At 41.0% G+C, this 9,778-nt stretch overlaps 1 pseudogene; it reads left to right on the top strand.

Annotated features, from left to right (window-relative positions):
* The first annotated feature begins 4,309 nt into the window (after window positions 1-4,309).
* LOC116529855 lies at window positions 4,310-4,441 on the top strand (annotated as a pseudogene).
* Window positions 4,442-9,778: the final 5,337 nt, after the last annotated feature.

Below are 9,778 nucleotides of genomic sequence, written 5' to 3'. Positions count from 1 at the left end.
AATCCTTTAGACAAGCAAGTACTCAGAGATTTTGTCACCACCAGGCCAGCTTTACAAGAGCTCCTGAAAGAGGCACTAAACATAGAAAGGAACCACCAGTACCAGCCACTCCAAAAACATACCGAATGGTAAAGAGCATCAACACAATGAAGAAACTGCATCAACTAATGGGCAAAACAGCCAGCTAGCATCGAAATGGCAGGATCAAATTCACACATAACATTATTAACCCTAAATGTAAATGGGCTAAATGCCCCAATCAAAAGACACAGACTGGCAAATTAGATAAAAAGCCAAAACCCATCGGTGTGCTGTATCCAGGAAACCCATCTCACAGGCAAGGATACACAAAGGCTAAAAATAAAGGGATGGAGGAAGATTTACCAAGCAAATGGAGAGCAAAAAAAAGCAGGAGTTGCAATTCTCATCTCTGATAAAATAGACTTTAAAGCAACAAAGATCAAAAGAGACAAAGAAGGACATTATATAATGGTAAAAGGATCAATGCAACACGAAGAGCTAACTATCCTAAATATATACGCACCGAATACAGGAGCGCCCAGATACATAAAGCAAGTTCTTAATGACTTACAAGGAGGCTTAGACTCCTACACAATAAAAGTGGGAGACTTTAACACCCATTGTCAATAATATTAGAAAGATCAATGAGAGAGAAAATTAACAAGGATATCCAGGACTTGAACTCAGACCTGGAACAAGCAAACCTAATAGACATTTACAGAACTCTCCACCACAAATCCAGAGAATATACATTCTTCTCAGCACCACATCACATCTACTCTAAAACTGACCACATAATTGGAAGTAAATCACTCCTCAGCAAATGCAAAAAATGGAAATCATAACCAACAGTCTCTCATACCACAATGCAATCAAGTTAGAACTCAGAATTGAGAAACTAACTCAGAATTGCAGAGCTTCATGGAAACTGAACAACTGGCTCTTGAATGTTGACTGGATAAACAATGAAATGAAGGCAGAAATAAAGATGTTCCTTGAAACCAATGAGAACGAAGACACAACATACCAGAATCTCTGGGACACATTTAAAGCAGTATCTAGAGGAAAATATATAGCAATAAATGCCCACATGAGAAGCAAGGAAAGATCTAAAATCAACACCCTATCATCGAAATTGAAGAGCTAGAGGAGGAAGACCAAAAAAACTCAAAACCTAGCAGAAGATAAGAAATAAGTAAGATCAGAGCAGAACTGAAGGAGATAGAGACATAAAAACCCTTCAAAAAATCAATAAATCCAGGAGCTGGTTTTTCAAAAAGATCAGCAAAATAGACAGACCACTAGCCAGATTAATAAAAAAGAAAAGAGAAAATAATCAAATAGATGCAATAAAAAACGATGAAGGGGATATCACCACAGATTCCACAGAAATACAAACCATCATCAGAGATTATTACAAACATCTCTATGCACATAAACTAGAAAACCTTTAGGAAATGGATAAATTCGTGGACACTGTATCCTCCCAAGCCGAAGAAAAAGGAAGAAGCCTCCCAACCAGGAAGAAGCCGAAAACCTGAATAGACCAATAACAAGGTCTGAAGTTGAGGTTGCAATTAACAGCCTACCACTCAAAAAAAATCCCAGGTCCAGATGAATTCACAGCCGATTTCTACCAGACATACAAAGAGGAGCTGGTACCATTCCTTATGAAACTATTCCAAATGATCCATAAAGAGGTAATCCTTCCCAAATCATTTTATGAGACCAACATCATCCTGATATCAAAACCTGGCAGAGACTCAGAAAGAAAAGAAAACCTCAGGCCAATATCCATGATGAACATAGATGTAAAAATCTTCAATAAAATACAGGGAAACCAATTGCAACAGCACATCAGAAAGCTTATCCACCATGATCAAATAGGCTTCATCCGGGGGATGCAAAGCTGATTCAACATACGCAAGACTATAAACGTAATTCACCACATAAACAGAACTAAAGACAAAAAAACACATGATTATCTCAATTGATGCAGAGAAGGCCTTTGACAAAATACAACAGACCTTTATGCTAAAAACCCTCAATAAACTAGGGATTGACGGAACGTATCTCAAAATAATAAAAGCTATTTACGACAAACCCAGAGCCGATATCATAATGAGTGGCCAAAAACTGGAAGCATTCCCTTTGAAATCTGGCACCAGACAAGGATGCCCTCTCTTACCACTCCTATACAATATAGTATTGGAAGTTCTAGCCAGAGTAATCAGGCAAGAAAAAGAAATAAAGGGTATTCAAATAGGAAAGAAGGAAGTCAAATTGTCTCTATTTGCAGATGCCATGATTATATATCTAGAAGACCCCATTGTCTCAGCCCAAAATCTCCTGAAACTGATAAGCAACTTCAGCAAAGTCTCAGGATACAAAATCAGTGTGCAAAAATCACAAGCATTCCTATACACCAACAACAGACTTAAAGAGAGCTAAATTAAGAATGAACGGCCCTTCACAATTGCTACAAAGAGAATAAAATTCCTGGGAATACAACTAACAAAGGATGTAAAGGACCTCTTCAAGGAGAACTACAAACCACTACTCAACAAAATAAGAGAGGACACAAACAGATGGAAAAACACTCCATGTTCATGGTTAAGAAAAATCAATATCGTGAAAATGGCCATACTGCCCAAAGTAATTTACAGATTCAACACTATTCCCATCCAGCTACCAATGACTTTCTTCACAGAGCTGGAAAAAAACCACCTTAAACTTCATATGGAGCCAAAAGAGAGCCTGCATAGCCAAGTCAATTCTAAGCAAAAAAAAACAAAGTGGGAGGCATCACACTACAGGACTTCAAACTATACTACAAGGCTACAGTAATCAAAACAGCATGATACTGGTACCAAAACAGAGATATAGACCAATGGAACAGAACAGAGGCCTCGGCGGCAACACCACATGTCTACAACCATCTGATATTTGACAAACCTGACAAAAACAAGCAATGGGGAAAGGAGTCCCTGTTTAATAAATGGTGTTGGGAAAACTGGCTAGCCATGTGCAGAAAGCAGAAACTGGACCCCTTCCTGACACCCTACACTAAAATTAACTCCAGATGGATTAAAGACTTAAACATAAGACCTAACACCATAAAAACCCTAGAAGAAAACCTAGGCAAAACCATTAGGGACATAGGCGTAGGCAAAGACTTTATGACCAAAACACCAAAAGCATTGGCAACAAAAGCCAAAATAGACAAATGGGACCTATTTAAACTCCACAGCTTCTGCACAGCAAAAGAAACAGTCATTAGAGTGAATTGGCAACCAACAGAATGGGAAAAAATTTTTGCAATCTACCCATCTGACAAAGGGCTGATATCCAGAAACTACAAAGAACTAAAACAGATTTACAAGAAAAAAACAAACAAGCCCATTCAAAAGTGGGCAAAGGATATGAACAGGCACTTTACAAAAGAAGACATACATGAGGCCAACAAACATCTGAAAAAATGCTCATCATCACTGGTCATTAGAGAAATGCAAATCAAAACTACATTGAGATACCATCTCACGCCAGTTAGAATGGCGATCATTAAAAAATCTGGAGACAACAGATGCTGGAGAGGATGTGAAGAAAAAGGAACATTTTTACACTGTTGGTGGGAGTGTAAATTAGTTCAACCATTGTGGAATACAGTGTGGCGATTCCTCAAGGACCTAGAAATAGAAATTCCATTTGACCCAGCAATCCCATTACTGGGTATATATCCAAAGGATTATAAATCATTCTACTATAAGGACACATGCACACGAATGTTCATTGCAGCACTCACTGGACATTAAAAGACCTGGAACCGACACAAATGCCCATCGATGATAGACTGGACAGGGAAAATGTGGCACATATACACCATGGAGTACTAGGCAGCCATCAAAAACGATGAGTTCGTGTCCTTTGTAGGGACATGGATGAGCCTGGAAACCATCATTCTCAGCAAACTGACACAAGAACAGAAAATCAAACACCACATGTTCTCACTCATAGTTGGATGTTGAGCAATGAGAACACATGGACACAGGGAGGGAAGCATCACACACTGGGGTCTGTCACGGGGAAATAGGGGAGGGACAGCGAGGGGTGGGGAGTTCGGGAAAGATAGCATGGGGAGAAATGCCAGATATAGGTAATGGGGAGGAAGGCGGCAAATCACACTGCCATGTGTGTACCTATGCAACAATCTTGTGTGTTCTTCACATGTACCCCCAAACCTAAAATGCAATAATAAATAAATAAATAGCAAAAATAAAAAATGTAGACAAGCTTTACGCTGTGGCAGTATTGTAGCCAGTGAGGTTTATCTGAGGCATGATTATTGCTAATTGAAAAATGTAGACAAGATGAATTTGCATCAACCATGTAGTGCTGCATTCTTTAAAAAGTTGATACAGGCTGGGCATGTAGCTCATGCGTGTAATTCCAGCATTGTGGGAGGCCTAGGCGGGTGTATTACCTGAGGTCAGGAGTTCAAAACCAGCCTGGCCAACGTGGTGAAATCCCATCGCTACTAAAAATACAAAAAAATAACCAGGCGTGGTGACAGCTGCCTGTAATGCCAGCAACTTGGGAGGCTGAGGCAGGAGGATTGCTTGAACCTCGGAGGCGGAGGTTGCAATGAGCTGAGATCATGCCATTTCACTCCAGCCTGGGATATAGAACAGGTCTCCATAAAAAAAATAATAAATTTTGTAAAAGTTGATATAGGACTAGGATATATGAATATTTTATAATTTAGAACTTTACCCAAAGTGCTGTTTTAGAAATGGGTTTCCCTCTGGGGAAAATTTACAAATCAGGTTCAGTAGGGAGATCTCACGGAAGGGAGGAAGGGAGTGGAGAGATGGAGGAAGGGAAGGAGGGAGGAAAGGAGGGAAGAAGAAATCAGTATGAGTCCCAGTAACACTGAGAGATAGGTTATGAGACTAACACAGAAAAGTGAATTGTATTCGGTGATTCAGTGGCCATTAAGGGAAACAGGTTCAGTCACTCTTTGAATGAATATAAAGTGATTACTGGGTACCAACAGCTGTTCTGGGCACTGGAGTCCACATTCCAAAAGGCCCAGGTCCTGTCAGGAAGAGGATGTTTGCAGTCTAGCGTTAGGGGAGAAACAAGTATTAGCTAGAGGAAGCAAGCCGGAAGGCCGGACCTCGAATGAGCTATTTTTTCTGACTGAAGCCATTTTTGGAAGAATTGGAAGCACAGATGGTTAGAGGCAGGAATGGAAATGGAAGGCAGATGCAGCCTTGCCACTGGAAAGTTCTCCAAAGCCACCAAGGTCCTGATCTAGGGTGGTTTGGAGCACTTCCCAGCCCAAGCCTGTGCATCTAATGGCAAGAGTGCTTGGAGATGACTCTCAAGTAGGCAAGACTCAAAAGAAACCAGTGGATTCCCTTCCAGGATCAAGGAGCTGGGGAGCCCCAATCTAGATCTAAACTATAACCGTGATATGAAGGGAAAAGACAAAATTAAATTGTAGGTCACACCGCAGGATATTAAGAACTGCACTCAGTACATAGACTTAATCAGCCTCGAGTCAATCAGAAGCTAAGGAAGTGATGCTCAGCAGGCAGCCACGGTGTTCGCAGAACACAAACAGTAAGCCTTTCTCATTATGCCTGTAAATATAGGACTTGAAGACTGAAAGACAAGCAGAATATATTAAAAATGTTTAAAACACCAGGCATTACTATTACGCTTTTTTTGTTTTTTTGAGACCGAGTCTCGCTCTGTCACCCAGGCTGGAGTGCAGTGGCTCAATCTCAGCTCACTGCAACCTCCGCCTCCCAGGTTCAAGCGATTATCTTGCCTCAGCCTCCTGAGCAGCTGGGATTACAGGCACCTGCCAACACGCCCAGTTAGCTTTTGTATATTTAGTAGAGATGGTGTTTCACCGTGTGGGCCCGGCTGGTCTGGTAATCCTGACCTCAAGTGATCCACCAACCTTAGCCTCTCAAAGTGCTGGGATTGCAGGCATGAGCCACCGTGCCTGGCACTATGACGCTTTCGGTGCGTGAAGAGCACTATCAAAAAGTTCTGGAGTTCCTGATGCTGAGAAGTGCTGTGGAAAAGAGAGAAGGGACAAAGTTGCAGGTAATCAGAGGCTTGCCTCAGAAGCAACACTGGCGACTCCAGGCTTGCTTCTATTATGTTTTAGGGCCTTGGCGTATTTCGTATAACAGAATAGAGTTAGTGCCTTGGTGAAGGACAGGCTGTATCTTCTCTTCCGTACATCAACTACGTGGTTGACGTCACACAAATACAGAGACACGGGTATTAAAACCCAGGGAATTGAGATAAACCAACGAACCAAAAACAGTAACGAAGATTTAGCTTTTTTTTTTTTTTGAGACGGAGTTTCGCTCTTATTACCCAGGCTGGAGTGCAATGGCGCGATCTCGGCTCATCGCAACCTCCGCCTCCCGGGTTCAGGCAATTCTCCTGCCTCAGCCTCCTGAGTCGCTGTGATTACAGGCGCATGCCACCATGCCCAACTTATTTTTATATTTTTAGTAGAGATGGGGTTTCACCTTGTTGGTCAGACTGGTCCCAACCTCCTGACCCTGTGATCCACCCGCCTTGGCCTCCCAAAGTGCTAGGATTACAGGTGTGAGCCACCGCGTCCAGTCTAATTTTGCTTTTGTCAAGAACAGTCTCCAGATTCTTAGGCCAATGTTTTTTCTGCTGTGTCTATAAAGTCTCTTAGTTCCCTACTGGAATATGCACATCAGAAACTTGCCTATTCCCAGTCTCATCCCTGGAACCACAGGCTGGCTGTCATGATTAATTAATTATTTTTGAATTAGCATGAACTTCTGGGAGATCCCTGTTTATAATCTCTACCAGCCCTGTAATTCCTTCTACTCCTCCAAACCATGTTTCACGATGCATGGCGGTCATTATACTCTTAGCCTATGGCACAGTAGCAAATGGGAGAGATGGATACCACTAAGAAGCATGAGTTTGGAACACTTCTCAGTGTTTCTTTTGTCTTTAGTATTGGATTAAAACGGATGTGCTTATTCAGATGGAGGAAGAGTCAAATTGGCAGCAGCTTCTGAACTGGGTGCTCCGTTTCCTACTTCTCTTTCCGTATAGACGACTTTTCAGCTTCAGAAGCCTTTAAGACCCTTTTTTTCTGCATAATCTAAGTCAGGGGGATTTGCCTCTGCTGAAGCCTAAATTATAGTATTTATCTTATGCCTGAATAGCCCTTAGCATTGTAGAAGGCTTTACAATTTGCAAAGTATTTTCAGATGCCTATCTTTTTGTCTAAAGCTATTTGTAAACTGATGGTGACAGCTGCAGAAGTAACTAATCAATCTGAAAATGACGGAACCGTATGTGGCCCGTGCTGCAAATGGACGAATAAAAGAATTTAGCTCTGAGCCACACTGTGGAGTCCCAAGGGGCAAAAAAGAGTATTGCAGTTCCACAGGAGAGAGCTGACATAGTGATGTCAGTGAATAAAAACTTAAACATGCCAACAAAAAGAGCATGTTTAAATGAATAGGAAGGAGGGGAGAGAGAGAGAGAAAGAGAGAGAGAGAGAGTGTGTGTGTGTTTGTGTGTCTGTGTCTGTGTTCAGAAATGGGAGGAAGCAGAAGGAGACCCAAGATGTTTAAAAAGAGCCACAGGCTAAATTCTGTCCTTGGCAAGAAACCAAAGAATGAGTGTTCCTTTAGTCAAAAAGGAACTGCCCTCACCGTTGACTGAGAGTTGGGGTATCTTTTCAACAAGTAGAGCAAGTGCTGTAGAACAGGGCAAGCACTGGTGTATAACTAAGGGCAGAGGAAGGTAAAAACTGTAGAAGCGATTCCCACACCTGGTTCTGAGAAGGAGATTATCCATCAAGTGGGGAACAAAGTTGTAAGTACAGAAAAAAGAATTGGATAGAACTTTTTTTTTTTTAGAGACAGGTTTCACCATGTTGACCAGGCTGGTCTCGAACTCCTGACCTCAGGTGATCCACCCTCCTCGGCCTCCGAAAGTGCTCGTGAGCCAGCATGCCTGACCTGGATGGAACTTTTGCTTCCATCCGTATGGCAGATTAGATAGCCAGGATTCAGAATAAACGATTAAAAACATACAGAAAAAAAAAAAAAAGGAGGATAACCAAGAAGTCCCCTGTTACAAAACGTCTAGATTCAACCAAAAACATAATTTGATTTTGTTTTCCCAAAGGACCAGAAGAACAACAACAACAACAACAATATATATATATATATATATGAGCTGAAATAAAGGTTGAGATGCATACACATGAAAAACATAGGTACACCTAAGGACAGATGCCAATTTTCTTGCCAATATTTTGTTGGAATTGAGAAATAGTTTTGGGCCAATAAAGAAAGATGGAAGAACTGAACCTAAGACTCCCAAATTTGGCCTGAAAAATTGGAAGAAGGCTCTAGTGCTCTCAGGTTATAATTATGTTCCTGGCTTTCAGCAAAAGGAAACATAAAGCCTCTCTAGACAAGGTATAGTATATATATCAACATATAGGCTTATATCTTTAATGTGGTATCTTTAATGTGGTACCGCAGATAAGATCTACCAACCATGAGCACACAATCAAAGACCACCAAATGCATAAGAAGACAAACCGTCATTAATAGCAGAGGCTGCACACATCAAATTTAGACCTCAAAGAGTTCAAGTAATGGAATTATCAGATACAAGATATGAAATGAATATATATAAAATGCCTAAAGAAATAAAAGACGATATCACAAAAATGGGTGAGCAACAAGAGATGATCATAACCTGCCATATAGATTAGAAAGAGAATTTTTTATCTGCTAGAAATTGAAAATACAAACTTTTTTTCTTTTGAGGCAAGCTGTCACTTTGTCTCTCAGGCTGGAATGCAGTGGCATGATCATGGCTCACTGCAGCCTCAAACACCCAGCCTCAAGCGATCCTCCTGCCTCAGCCTCCCAAGTAGCTGGGACTTGGCACACCACCATGCCCAACTGATTTATTATTATTATTATTATTATAGAGATGAGGTCACCCTGTTTTCCAGGCTGGTTAATACAAGTATTGGGCAGGGTGCAGTGGCTTATGCCTATAATCTCGGCATTTTGGGAAGCTGAGGCAGGTAGATTGCTAGAGCTCAGAAGCTGGAGGCCAGCCAGGGCAACATGTTGAAACTACAAAAAAAATACAAAAATTAGCTGGCTGTGGTGACACATGCCTGTGGTCTCAGCTACTCGGAAGATTGAGGTGAGAGAATCGCTTGAGCCCAGGGTGGTCAAGGCTGCCGTGAGCCATATCCCACCACTGCACTCCAACCCTGGTAACAGAGTGAAACCCTGTCCCAAACAGAAACAAAACAAAACAAAATAACAAACCCAGTTATTGACAGAAAAGGAAAACAAAGCAATCGATGCATAAATTAACAGATTAGATATAGCTAAGGATATAATAAACTGGGAAATCAATCTGACAAAATTACGTAGCATAGAGAGAAAAGAATATGGAAAATAAAATGAAATGTTAAGAGTATGGATCATGGCTTAGATTTTTTTTTTTCTGTAGAAACCAGATAATGAATATCTTAGGCATTTTGGGCCATAAGATCTGTCAAAACTACTCAACTCTGCCTGTACAGCATGAAAGCAGTTATACACCATATGTAAATAAATGGGCACGACTGGGTTTCAATGAAACTTTATTTATGGAAGCCAAAATTGTATTTTCTTTTCTTCTTTTTTTTTTTTTTTTT

This window comes from Sapajus apella, unplaced genomic scaffold, assembly GCF_009761245.1.
Source record: "Sapajus apella isolate SASKATOON/1434 unplaced genomic scaffold, GSC_monkey_1.0 scaffold63, whole genome shotgun sequence".
NCBI classification, from domain to species: Eukaryota; Metazoa; Chordata; class Mammalia; order Primates; family Cebidae; genus Sapajus; species Sapajus apella.
The sequence above is the reverse complement of the archived record's forward strand: the minus strand, read 5'-3'. Positions and strand labels throughout refer to the sequence as shown.